The 14483-nt window shown below is 43.8% G+C and overlaps 1 protein-coding gene across 1 annotated transcript in view; it reads left to right on the top strand.

The window, feature by feature from the left end:
- LOC133553603 (melatonin receptor type 1C-like) overlaps nt 1-14483 on the top strand; it is a 92907-nt gene that overhangs the window by 5438 nt on the left and 72986 nt on the right. The gene's annotated exons all lie outside the window — the stretch shown is intronic.

The following is a 14483-nucleotide window of genomic DNA, read 5'->3' on the forward strand; positions in this document are numbered from 1 at the left end:
CAAGACGTCACTTAAATGACATTCACGGTACCGGAGGGTCTTGTGAGATGACGCTGGCTGCTGCAAGATCATTATTATGAAAATATGACCGAGAGGAAGGTGAGAAACACTTTTTATTTCAACAGTCTCTCGCGCCGTACCTTCCGTCAAAACTCTAAGGGCCGACTGCACATTTCCTATCTTCACAATAAAAGCCCTGCTTCATGCTGCCTGCGCTAACTAAATACAGAGTCTCGGAAAACTGGCGTGCACAAGCGATCCCTCAGATAGCTGGCGTGCACATCACTTGTTCACGCCAGCTTTCCGAGACTCTTATTTTGTTAGCGCAGGCAGCATGAAGCAGGGCTTTTATTGTGAAGATAGGAAATGTGCAGTCGGCCTTTAGAGTTTTGACGGAAGGGACGGCGCGAAAGTCTGTTGAAATAAAAAGTGTTTCTCGCCTTCCTCTCTGTCATTTTTTCATAATAATGAACTGGCAGCAGCCAGCGTCATCTCACAAGACCCTCGGGTGCCGTGAATGTCAATCAAGCAAGCTACGGAATTTGCCGCCAATGTTTTTCTTGTAATGTGTATGGAAGCTGGATGAATTAGATGCCAAAAACCAACCACTTTCATGTGGTATTGTACAGAAAGGACAACTTTTTTTCTCCTCCACTTGAAAATGTGGGCGTTATCATCATTACTGTCTGATTCCAATCAATGCAAGTCATCAGAATCAGGTAATACACCAACTTATATTCTTGTCTTTGTGAAAGAAAGACATCTATATGTGTTACACATGCTTGTATTATCATTAAACACATTTAACTTGTTTACAAAAATGTCTCTTTCATAAATAAATAAATATAAATGATATATATAAATGAGGTAGATCCCCTCGAGTTGGTCAATTGAAAAGTAGCTCGCCTGCAGAAAAAGTGTGGGCACCCCTGATTTAGACAGTCCATATATGTGAAGCGAAATACCCTCTTTTTTCACAGCTGCCAGTTTGTCCTTTCCGTACAGCACATGCTAAATATAAATGCAAAACAGGGACCGCAGTACAGTTTCAATCTTGATGAATCACAATCTGTGTGCTAAATATTCATATTCGCATTTTCTCATCCCAGTATTGTGAGCGTTCTATCATCAGCATATATTCTGCATATTCATGAAGACTGCGCTCCATATTTCGCACACTTAAGAGACTAAATCTTCTGCTCACAAGTTCAGTAAACCAGCTTTGTGTGCGCTATCAAGTGTGCACGTGTTTTAATACATGCAAACCTTTAGTAAATCAGGCCCATAAAGCATTCCACCAGACGTTATTTTGATTTCAGCCTCACATTTCTTACAGAAAGTCCAAATAACTTGGAAGGCAGGGTTGAAGACGAGTAATATCTATCCCACCAGATGTATTTTGCAATTAGATAGATAGATAGATAGATAGATGGATGGATAGATAGATAGATAGATAGATAGATAGATAGATAGATAGATAGATAGATAGATAGATGGATGGATGGATGGATGGATGGATGGATGGATGGATGGATGGATGGATGGATGGATGGATGGATGGATGGATGGATGGATGGATGGATGGATGGATGGATGGATGGATGGATGGATGGATGGATAGATAGATAGATAGATAGATAGATAGATAGATAGATAGATAGATAGTACTTTATTGATTCCTTCAAGAAAATTAAAATTCCAGCAGCAGTGTACAGTGTTGATATCAATTTAAATAAAAGTAAAAAGTAAATAATGAGGGTTTAAATGGAAACAAAATAGAGAAATGTTACAATAAGAATAAAAACTAAAAAGCAACAATGGGAATACAAATATAACAATAAAATAAGAATATAACAAGACAAAGCAGGCAGTAGTGACCATTTTATGAAAACTAGGGATGCACCGAAATGAAAATTTGTGGCCGAAGCCGAAGCCGAATAAAATTCAAACGCTTGGCCGAAGGCCGAATACCGAATAATGAATGCAGTTTTTCACAATTTTTTAAAATATTGCATAAATAGCCTAGAATAAATATTTAGACATGTTTTTCAAATAAAGTAATTTTTTATTGAATATTGACATTTTTTTTAATATTCCAGTAGTCTTTGCTTTTCAAAAAAAGCACAGTTTTTCATTTATATTAGGCCTTCAAACAAAACATGCATTCCAAAAAAAAAATAAAGTGCATTAAAGTGGATAAACCCACAACAAATGAATTATTGTCCTTTTGGCAAAAGTCTGCTTAGCCACAGTAGATATGCTAATAATGTAAACAGAAGGCTTAAGTAAATCTCAATTAAGTGTGTGCTTGTAACCTCATACACTTATACAGGTAGCCTACACAACAGGCTAGTAATGTAAACAGAAGGCTCAAGTAAATCTCAATAAGTGTGTTTGTAACCTCATACACTTATACAGGTACACAACATATCCCAACGTCACTGCACGTTGGTTGATTGCGTCACCGAGTCAAAAAATTGCGTCACACGCCACTATTCGGCCTTGTTTTTAACTTATTCCACCGAAGGCCGAATGTGGCTTTTTTTGCCATATTCGGCCAAATATATTCGGTTACCGATTAATCGCTGCATCCCTAATGAAAACGTATTGCATTGTTATTGTTTTGCATCCCGCCCCCCACCCCAGCGAGGAGTTGTACAGTCCAATGGCGTGTGGGACAAAGGAGTTTTTGAGTCTATTAAGCCGCTCATGTTGTTATAGCAAATAATATTGAGTCGTCATGCATTGTTAGCCACAACCATATTTTTTTGTCCAACCATGTTTCAATGTACACAGTAACAATAGTAACTGTGGATAACCATCATTCATTCCTTTAGACCAGGGGTCTCAAATTCAATTTACCTGGGGGCCACTGGACGCAGAGTCTGGGTGAGGCTGGGCCGCAAGAAAATATTTCTTTAAAAAAAATGTTGCATATTCCTCAGCGTGTCTAGTTGTATAATGACATTTCAAATTGTATTCTTTGTGCACTGCAACTTTCTCCGTGCAAATAAGACACGTCGGGGTGTCCCTGTGCTCAACAAAGAAATATTGCATCTCCCACTTTTCCTGGAATTGTCTTTGCCCATCACCTTTCTCTTCACTGCAGGTTTTGAAAAAGACATGTTTGGGGTTGTGGAATATATTTGTAGTTAGCCGACGCATGGAGAATAATGTTATTTCCACAATGTGTGTCGTTCCGCTTTTCCTCCCTACAGCAACACGGCGGTCGGTGGATAATAGTACCGGGATAGTGAGCGCAAAAAAGTGACTGCTCCCGGAGTGTTATCGGGCGCCATATAGAAATATATGTAGTGTTCATCATGTGAAGCAATGCAAATTAAACAATAAAACAAACAAATAACGGTTTGATGTGGTCCAAGGTTATCGAGGACTGTTCAATCAATCAATGTTTATTTATATAGCCCCAAATCACAAATGTCTCAAAGGACTGCACAAATCATTACGACTACAACATCCTCGGAAGAACCCACAAAAGGGCAAGGAAAACTCACACCCAGTGGGCAGGGAGAATTCACATCCAGTGGGACGCCAGTGACAATGCTGACTATGAGAAACCTTGGAGAGGACCTCAGATGTGGGCAACCCCCCCCTCTAGGGGACCGAAAGTAATGGATGTCGAGCGGGTCTAACATGATACTGTGAAAGTTCAATCCATAGTGGCTCCAACACAGCCGCGAGAGTTCAGTTCAAGCGGATCCAAGACAGCAGCGAGAGTCCCGTCCACAGGAGACCATCTCAAGCGGAGGCGGATCAGCAGCGTAGAGATGTCCCCAACCGATACACAGGCGAGCGGTCCATCCTAGGTCTCGACTCTGGACAGCCAGTACTTCATCCATGGTCATCGGACCGGACCCCCTCCACAAGGGAGGGAGGGACATAGGAGAAAGAAAAGAAGCGGCAGATCAACTGGTCTAAAAAGGAGGTCTATTTAAAGGCTAGAGTATATAGATGAGTTTTAAGGTGAGACTTAAATGCTTTTATTGAGGTAGCATCTCGAACTGTTACCGGGAGGGCATTCCAGAGTACTGGAGCCCGAACGGAAAACGCTCTGTAGCCCGCAGACTTTTTTTGGGCTCTAGGAATCACTAATAAGCCGGAGTCTTTTGAACGCAGATTTCTCGCCGGGACATATGGTACAATACAATCGGCAAGATAGGATGGAGCTAGACCGTGTAGTATTTTATACGTAAGTAGTAAAACCTTAAAGTCACATCTTAAGTGCACAGGAAGCCAGTGCAGGTGAGCCAGTACAGGCGTAATGTGATCAAACTTTCTTGTTCTTGTCAAAAGTCGAGCAGCCGCATTTTGTACCAAATGTTATTACTGACGGACAGGTGTCGCGGTGTGACTGCAGCCAGGCACGTAAGAAAATCCTCGCCTCCATGGTAACGTCTTCGTCTCTTTCACTCATTTGCAGCTTTTCCACTAATGCAGGGGTAGGCAACCCAGAACGTTGACAGAGCCATTTTGGACCGAAATAACCACGCTGTCAAACGGCCGCGCTAACATTAAACTTTTATATTAAGGCGGGGGACGCAAAATAACGTCTCGCAGGCCGCAATTGGCCCGCGGGCCGCGTGTCTGAGATCCATGCTTTAGACCAAGGGTGTCAAACGAAATTTAGCTCAGGGGCCGCATGGAGGAAAGTCTATTCCCACGTGGGCCGGACGGGTAAAATCATGGAATAATAACTTAAAAATACAACTACGACAGCTTCAGATTGTTTTCTTTGTTGTACTTTGGTACAAAATAGAACAAGCACATTCTGAAAATAAACCTTTTGACAAAACAAATTCTGGGGGAAAAAAATTGTTGCAGTTTCAAAATCACCATGAAGAACACAATTAAATTATACTTATTCTGAGTGTATCTACAAAGTAATTAAACTTTAAATCATAACCCATTTAGAAATAAACAAAAAAACTAATAAAGCATAAATACAAACTCTTCTATGTATCAATGACCTCATTTGTCATTTCCACTGTTTACTTTCTTTGAATTTTCACAGAAAATAAAATAATTTTCACAGAACTATATCAAAATACGGCATTTTAAGTGAGGTTACCAATTGTTTATTTCACTCCCGTTTGTTGTACGTTGGGTTGAGTGGGAGGAGTCACAGCCCCGCTTTACCGCGTACATCTTGCTCGGTATACTTGCTCGCCCCGGAATAAACTATTTGCTTGCCTAACAGAATTGCTATTGCAACATCCAGTGGACACATTTAGAATGGTCGTTTCTTTAATTTAAAAATGCAGCTCAATTTTGCACTAAGCACACATCTTGTGGGCTGACTTGATCTGGTCTGCAGGCCGCATGTTTGACATTTCTGCTTTAGACATTGTTTGGATTTTGCCATACATTCCAATTCACGCAGAAGTAAAATAACATATAATGTGAATCTGGGCTTCACAGTGGCAGAGGGGTTAGTGCGTCTGCCTCACAATACGAAGGTCCTGCAGTCCTGGGTTCAAATCCAGGCTCGGGATATTTCTGTGTGGAGTTTGCATGTTCTCCCCGTGAATGCGTGGGTTCCCTCCGGGTAATCCGGCTTCCTCCCACTTCCAAAGACATGCACCTGGGGATAGGTTGACTGGCAACACTAAATTGGCCCTAGTGTTTGAATGTTGTCTGTCTATCTGTGTTGGCCCTGCGATGAGGTGGCGACTTGTCCAGGGTGTACCCCGCCTTCCGCCCGATTGTAGCTGAGAGAGGCGCCAGCGCCCCCCGTGACCCCAGAAGGGAATAAGCGGTAAAAAATGGATGGATGGAATCTATTCTTGTTAAACAAGAGCCCATCAACTCCTCAGTACCTCACAAAAGTGCCATCGGTCTTAAGACCGTAATGTCATAAGATCATCATGAGAGATATTATTATTGGCTCATACTCTGGTCACATGTATCGTGATAATCAAACAAAATGCAAATGTGACAGTAGACCAATGACACAATGTGCTATGTCCCAGTTTTCTTGATAATAGTTTGTTCCTCAGCTTATAACATCAATAATATTTGGGATTCGTGGAAGTTTCACCTAAATCCTCTTATGAAAAATAAAAACCTAAAAAGTGGCTTCCAACTGCTTTGCCTGGCAGGCTGTTATCTAAAGTGAGTGCCGCGAGGTGTGATGGAGTTTCCACAGCCTTGCATGTCCATAAATAATAACAACCCTCCATTGCCTCCATTTGGCTTTATCCTTGGGTCTCCATTGCTGATAAATCACATCTGTATGAAGACCTGGAGATGGCTCACGGGGTGCCAAGGTGACAGACTGTTGCATCACTACACCTCATATCATGTTGTCATACACTTGAGGGGTCCCGAGTGCAGTGTGAAGGTGAGCAAGGTGTTTTTCTGATTCTCTTTTTCCTACCCTTTAATACAGGGGGTCTCAAACTCAATTTACCTGGGGGCCACTGGATGCAGAAATTGGGAGAGGCTTGGCCTGTACAAATCTAACATGCCCTTTTTAATGTATTCACCTTCTTTGAATGGGTTTCCCGCCTTAGCAACATACTTTCCAACCATTCCTAATTTTCCGTCAGACTCCCGATCTTCAGTGGGCCTCCTGACAATCGCCCAGGACACCCGTTCTCCCGAATCTAACTTGCGGGCCACACTCACATAAAAATTTCACTTCATGGTGCAGGCCGCAAAATACCGTCTTGCGGGCCGCAATTGGCCCGGGGGACGCGTGTCTGAGACCCCTGCTTTAATAGAATAGAATAGAAAGTACTTTATTGATCCCTGATGGAAATTCAGCAATAATTTCTGAAGAATTAAGAAGAATCTTTTTCAGTCCCACGGTGGCTTTTAGAATCTTGGCTGTGGAGCTCCATCCATCCATCCATTTCCTACCGCTTATTCCCTTTGGGGTCACGGGGGGCGCTGGTGCCTATCTCAGCTACAATCGGGCGGAAAGCGGGGTACACCCTGGACAAGTCGCCACCTCATCACAGGGCCAACACAGATAGACAGACAACATTCACACTCACATTCACACACTAGGGCCAATTTAGTGTTGCCAATCAACCTATCCCCAGGTGCATGTCTTTGGAAGTGGGAGGATGCCGGAGTACCCGGAGGGAACCCACGCAGTCACGGGGAGAACATGCAAACTCCACACAGAAAGAACCCAGGACTACTCAGGAGAGTGGTTCTTAACCTGGGTTCGATCGAACCCTAAGGGTTCGGTTAGTTGGCCTCAGGGGTTCGGCAGAGTCAAAGACACATCCGACTTATCGTGTAAATCAGGGGTGCCCATTACGTCGACCGCGGAGGGTGTGTCAGTCGATCTCCAGCCAGGCTTTTAAAAAAAATAGACCTAAAAATTAATGATCATCAATCTTCACCAAGACGTCACTTAAATGACATTCACGGTACCGGAGGGTCTTGTGAGATGACGCTGGCTGCTGCAAGATCATTATTATGAAAATATGACCGAGAGGAAGGCGAGAAACACTTTTTATTTCAACAGACTCTCGCGCCGTACCTTCCGTCAAAACTCTAAAGGCCGACTGCACATTTCCTATCTTCACAATAAAAGCCCTGCTTCATGCTGCCTGCGCTAACTAAATACAGAGTCTCGGAAAACTGGCGTGCACAAGCGATCCCTCAGAAAGCTGGCGTGCACATCACTTGTGCACGCCAGCTTTCCGAGACTCTTATTTTGTTAGCGCAGGCAGCATGAAGCAGGGCTTTTATTGTGAAGATAGGAAATGTGCAGTCGGCCTTTAGAGTTTTGACAGAAGGGACGGGGCGAAAGTCTGTTGAAATAAAAAGTGTTTCTGGCCTTCCTCTCTGTCATTTTTTCATAATAATGAACTGGCAGCAGCCAGCGTCATCTCACAAGACCCTCGGGTGCCGTGAATGTCAATCAAGCAAGCTACGGAATTTGCCGCCAATGTTTTTCTTGTAAAGTGTATGGAAGCTGGATGAATTAGATGCCAAAAAACAACCACTTTCATGTGGTATTGTACAGAAAGGACAACTTTTTTTCTCCTCCATTTGAAAATGTGGGCGTTATCATCATTACTGTCTGATTCCAATCAATGCAAGTCATCAGAATCAGGTAATACACCAACTTATATTCTTGTCTTTGTGAAAGAAAGACATCTATATGTGTTATACATGCTTGTATTATCATTAAACACATTTAATTTGTTTACAAAAATGTCTCTTTCATAAATAAATAGATATAAATGATATATATAAATGAGGTAGATCCCCTCGAGTTGGTCAATTGAAAAGTAGCTCGCCTGCATAAAAAGTGTGGGCACCCCTGGTGTAAATAAAAACGTGTCCCTATCGGCGTATTATGGATACCTCCAAACAATATTCCCTTTAACTTTCCATCTGATTTGCAGGTTTTTTGATGGATTGATTGAAACTTTTACTAGCAGATTGCAAATGAAGAGAATACATTATATGAAACAGTACAGTTTACACAGTACATATTCCATACAACTGACCACTAATTGGTAACACCCGAATAAGTTTCTCAACCTGTTTAAGTCGGGGTCCACGGTAATCAATTCATGGTAATGTGAGTAAGGTGTGTAATTTGTTGTGAGTTCATGCACTGTGTTGGTTTTGTTCTTTGAACAAGGTGATGTTCATGCACGGTTCATTTTGTGCACCAGTAAAAAAACAGATAACTTTTTCTTGAATTTGAAAAAAAATATATATATATTTTTCACTAAAGAAGGGTTCGGGGAATCCGCATATGAAACTGGTGGGGTTCGGTACCTCCAACAAGGTTAAGAACCACTGACTCAGGACGTTCGTATTGTGAGGCAGACGCACTAACCCCTCTTCCACCCTGCTGCCCGCTGTGGAGCTCAATATAAATAATTAGCCTATAAGACACTAGTGAGAAATATTTGTCATCTCGCTATTGGCGGCCAGAGTCGAAGGACAATGTGGAACAAACAAGTACCTGTTTTATTTCCATTGACAGGCATCTTCCTAGCAATAAAGTATTCAGGTTGTGATTTATTATACAAAGCACTTAGCCCAGTTTTCACTGGTGCTCATTTCAGCTCGCCCTGTCCTGGCTTGTGTTACCGCCGCTAAAGGGTAAAGACGAAGAGATAACAATAGCTGTGTCAGCTTTGTACAGTAAATAGTAACGCAACGCAGTTGTAAACCGACGCCGAATTTGACAAAGAGGGATATGACACAGTAGACAAAGGGCAACAAAGTAGGACAGCCATGTGACTGTTCAGTACCGCAATTGAAATAACTAAACAAGCTCCGCTCCCACTGCTATGGTTGATTCCTCCATGTCCTCGGAACGTTAGAGTATTGTATTGTTTCGGTTTTTCATCCAAATGGGCTGACATCGGGTAAAAAAGTCACGCGGACGAGCAAACCACAGCTTTTTAAGAACACTGACCTGTAACTGGAAGCACAAAAGAGACCCCCGGTCGACATTCCCCTGATATTTTCTCGTCTAATCTAATGTGACTTGCAGGAGTAATTGTGCTTCATCCTCGGTTCAAATAACAAACTAACGTTTATTTGCCTGGGGTTAAAAGGATCTTTTTGAGTACATGCACCTGGGGATAGGTGGATTGGCAACACTAAATCGGCTCTAGTGTGTGAATGTGAGTGTGAATGTTGTCTGTCTATCTGTGTTAGCCCTGTGATGAGGTGGCGACTTGTCCAGGGTGTACCCCGCCTTCCGCCCGATTGTAGCTGAGATAGGCGCCAGCGCCCCCCGCGACCCCAAAAGGTGAATAAGCGGTAGAAAATGGATGTTTGGATGGTTTACAGCTAGAAATGTAACGATAAACGGTATTAAAAGTAATGGCCAGGCTACTTGGAAAATGTAGTAAGCTTGTGTTTCGGGCACGTCCGACCGGTAAGAGGCCTTGGGGAAGACCCAGGACACGTTGGGAAGACTATGTCTCCCGGCTGGCCTGGGAACACCTCGGGATCCCCCGGGAGGAGCTGGATGAAGTAGTTGGGGAGAGGGAAGTCTGGGCTTCCCTGCTTAGGCTGCTGCCCCCGCAACTCGACCTCGGATAAGCGGAAGAAGATGGATGGATGGACATTTAAACCTGTCTGGGTGTCACTAAGATTAGGTGGGTAAAGTGTCTTGCCCCAGGAAACAACGGCAGTGACGAGGATGGCGGAAGCGGGGATCGAACCCGGAATCCTCAGGTTGCTGGCACAGGCACTCTACTAACCGAGCCATGCCGCCCCAAAACCCATCCATCCATCCATTTTCTACCGCTTATTCCCTTCCAGGGTCGCGGGGGGCGCTGGCTTTCAGTAGGCCTTTAAAGGGAAAAGATAAAGCTAAACCAGCTGTTGTTTTCTCGTTTTCTTTGTCCATCCGTCCATCCATCCATTTGCTACCTCGTCACTGCCGTTGTGTCCTGGGGCAAGACACTTTACCCACCTAATCTTAGTGACACCCAGACAGGTTTAAATGTCCATTCATCCATCTTCTTCCGCTTATCCGAGGTCGGGTTGCAGGGGCAGCAGCCTAAGCAGGGAGCCCCCGCGACCCCGAAAGGGAATAAGCGGTAGAAAATGGATGGATGGATGGGTTTTGGGGCGGCATGGCTCGGTTAGTAGAGTGCCCGTGCCAGCAACCTGAGGATTCCGGGTTCGATCCCTGCTTCCGCCATCCTCGTCACTGCCGTTGTGTCCTGGGGCAAGACACTTTCCCCACCTAATCTTAGTGACACCCAGACAGGTTTAAATGTCCATCCATCCATCTTCTTCCGCTTATCCGAGGTCGGGTTGCGGGGGCAGCAGCCTAAGCAGGGAAGCCCAGACTTCCCTCTCCCCAACTACTTCATCCAGCTCCTCCCGGGGGATCCCGAGGTGTTCCCAGGCCAGCAGGGAGACATAGTCTTCCCAACGTGTCCTGGGTCTGACGAGGATGGCGGAAGCAGGGATCGAACCCGGAATCCTCAGGTTGCTGGCACGGGCACTCTACTAACCGAGCCATGCCGCCCCAAAACCGCCTAAATATATAGTAAAACTACAGTTTTAGTGCAAATTACATGGACAAATTATTAAATTGGGGCCACGAGCAGAATTTAATTCAGATTTGTTTCCCTATTTCAAAACAAACTTGAATATAATTTGTTTTGGACTGTAAAGGCTAGAGTATACAAACGAGTTTTAAGGTGAGACTTAAATGCTTCTACTGAGGTGGCATCTCGAACTGTTACCGGGAGGGCATTCCAGAGTACTGGAGCCCGAAATGAAAAAGCTCTACAGCCCGCAGACTTTTTTTGGGCTTTGGGAATCACTAATAAGCCGGAGTCCTTTGAACGCAGATTTCTTGCCGGGACATATGGTACAATACAATCGGCAAGATAGGCTGGAGCTAGACCGTGTAGTATTTTATACGTAAGTAGTAAAACCTGGAGCGAATTTACGGTGGATGAGATCACTCCACGGAGACAGCCCTCGCAAAAATGACTAATGATCTATTGCTAACGATGGATTCTGATGCGTCATCTATGTTGCTGCTCCTCGATCTTAGCGCTGCTTTCGATACTGTCGATCATAATATTTTATTAGAACGTATCAAAACACGAATTGGTATGTCAGACTTAGCCCTGTCTTGGTTTAACTCTTATCTTACTGATAGGATGCAGTGTGTCTCCCATAACAATGTGACCTCGGACTACGTTAAGGTAACATGTGGAGTTCCCCAGGGTTCGGTCCTTGGCCCTGCACTCTTCAGCATCTACATGCTGCCGCTAGGTGACATCATACGCAAATACGGTGTTAGCTTTCACTGTTATGCTGATGACACCCAACTCTACATGCCCCTAAAGCTGACCAACACGCCAGATTGTAGTCAGCTGGAGGCGTGTCTTAATGAAATTAAACAATGGATGTCCGCTAACTTTTTGCAACTCAACGCCAAAAAAACGGAAATGCTGATTATCGGTCCTGCTAGACACCGAACTCTATTTAATAATACAACTCTAACATTTGACAACCAAACAATTAAACAAGGCGACACGGTAAAGAATCTGGGTATTATCTTCGACCCAACTCTCTCCTTTGAGGCACACATTAAAAGCGTTACTAAAACGGCCTTCTTTCATCTCCGCAATATCTTTTTAGACCAGTTGATCTGCCGTTTCTTTTCTTTTTCTTCTATGTCCCACTCTCCTTTGTGGAGGGAGTCCGGTCCGATCCGGTGGCCATGTACTGCTCGCCTGTGTATCGGCTGGGGACATCTCTGCGCTGCTGATTCGCCTCCGCTTGGGATGGTTTCCTGCTGGCTCCGCTGTGAACGGGACTCTCACTGCTGTGTAGTATCCGCTTTGGACTGGACTCTCGCGACTGTGTTGGATCCATTATGGATTGAACTTTCACAGTATCATGTTAGGCCCGCTCGACATCCATTGCTTTCCTCCTCTCCAAGGTTCTCATAGTCATCATTGTCACCGATGTCCCACTGGGTGTGAGTTTTCCTTGCCCTTATGTGGGCCTGCCGAGGATGTCGTAGTGGTTTGTGCAGCCCTTTGAGACACTAGTGATTTAGGGCTATATAAGTAAACATTGTTTGATTGATTGAACCATTTCAAGGTCAAAAAAAGTTCAATAATTATTTCTGGGTGGAAAACCAAACTTTTTGGCAAACCTATCTTCTTGCCTCAGCCCATTCATGTGTCTGCCTCGCCAGACGAGCCAAGGATGAGAGAAACAATGTGGAGGGAAATGTGCTATTACATTCTTATCAGGGACGGACCAGGAAGGGGCCTGGAATATGTTTGCAGTAAAATATCATTCATTAATTGACATTTTACATGCGTCTATCCACGCTAAATGCAGCCCCCTATGGATAGCAGGCCCGCGCTAAATGGAGCCCCCTATGGATAGCAGGCCCCTACGCGCAGCGCGTGGCCTTGGATCCATGGCAACTACTTTTGTGGACTTGAAAGAGCTCGGCATGAATATGTAGTACGTTTGGTAGGCCACCCTTTTTGCAGGGTTAAACGAAAAAACTTGGCGTACCAGATATGGCCGGCGGGCCCCACTTTGGGCTAAACAGACAACAAAAGCCTCCAATATAACTACCGTATTTTCTGGACTATAAGGCGCACCTAAAATCTTTTAATTTTCCCAAAAATCGACAGTGCGCCTTAAAACCCGGTGCGCCTGATGTACAGAATAATTCTGGTTGTGCTTACTGACCTGGAAGCAATTTTATTTGGTCCATGGTGTGATGATAAGTGTGACCAATAGATGGCCGTCACACATAAGAGATACGTGTAGACTGCCAGTAAACAACACCAAAACTTTAAAGGCCTACTGAAACCCACTACTACCGACCACGCAGTCTGATAGTTTATATATCAATGATGAAATATTAACATTGCAACACATGCCAATACGGCCTTTTTAGTTTACTAAATTGCAATTTTAAATTTCCCGCGAGTTTCTTGTTGAAAACGTCGCGGAATGATGACACGTACGCGTGACGTCACAGACTGTCAGGAAATATTAGCGCTGCACCACTAGCGGCTAAAAGTCGTCTGCTTTAATCGCATAATTACACAGTATTTTGGACATCTGTGTTGCTGAATCTTTTGCAATTTGTCCATTTAATAATGGAGACTATAAAGAACAATGCTGTGACTGGAAAGCGGTGGATTGCAGCTGTCTTTAGCACCGAGACACAGCCGGTGTTTCTTTTGTTTGTTGTGAATCAGAGCGGTCAACCAGCATGTTTTTGGATGGGGAAATTGTGATATATATATATATATATCTTACCGGAGACATCAGTGGATTATACGTCGTCCTGCAGCAGCTGTCAAAAAAGGCAGCTGTGAGCTTGGCTCCTCGGCTTCTCTCTGAGACACTGCGTGTTCACCGCAGCCATTCGACCTCGAGGTATGACTTTACAATCTTTAAAATCTCACTAAAACACTATTAAAACAATAAGCAGATAAGGGATCTTCCAGAAGTAGCCTAGTAAATGTGTCTACTTACATCTGAAACGCTCACACTGCCGCCGCCCGGAGCTGTCGCTTTTTTTTTTTTAGTACTTCACTATCAATATCTTAATTCACAAATCTTTCATCCTCGCTCAAATTAATGGGGAAATTGTCGCTTTCTTACTGCTGGTGGCTCCCATTAAAAACAAAGTGAATATGTGTGGAGCCCTGCAACTCGTGACGCCACGTGCACAGTTGCGAACTTTATCGTCGATGTTCTCTACTAAAGCCTTTCAGCAAAAATTTGGCAATATCACAAAATGATCAAGTATGACACATATAGTGGACCTGCTATTCCTGTTTAAATAAGAAAATCTCATTTCAGTAGGCATTTAAATGTTCCATTGAAAGTAAAGAAAATTACACAAGGCACTCAGAAATCTGTCAAAATGTTTTAGTATGACTTTGAAGCCGAACCGCTTGATGGATTGTCGGCCCAAAACGACTACCCTAGTCAGAAATACAAGTATTACTATG

This window comes from Nerophis ophidion, linkage group LG05 (assembly GCF_033978795.1).
Source record: "Nerophis ophidion isolate RoL-2023_Sa linkage group LG05, RoL_Noph_v1.0, whole genome shotgun sequence".
Classification (NCBI taxonomy): Eukaryota; Metazoa; Chordata; class Actinopteri; order Syngnathiformes; family Syngnathidae; genus Nerophis; species Nerophis ophidion.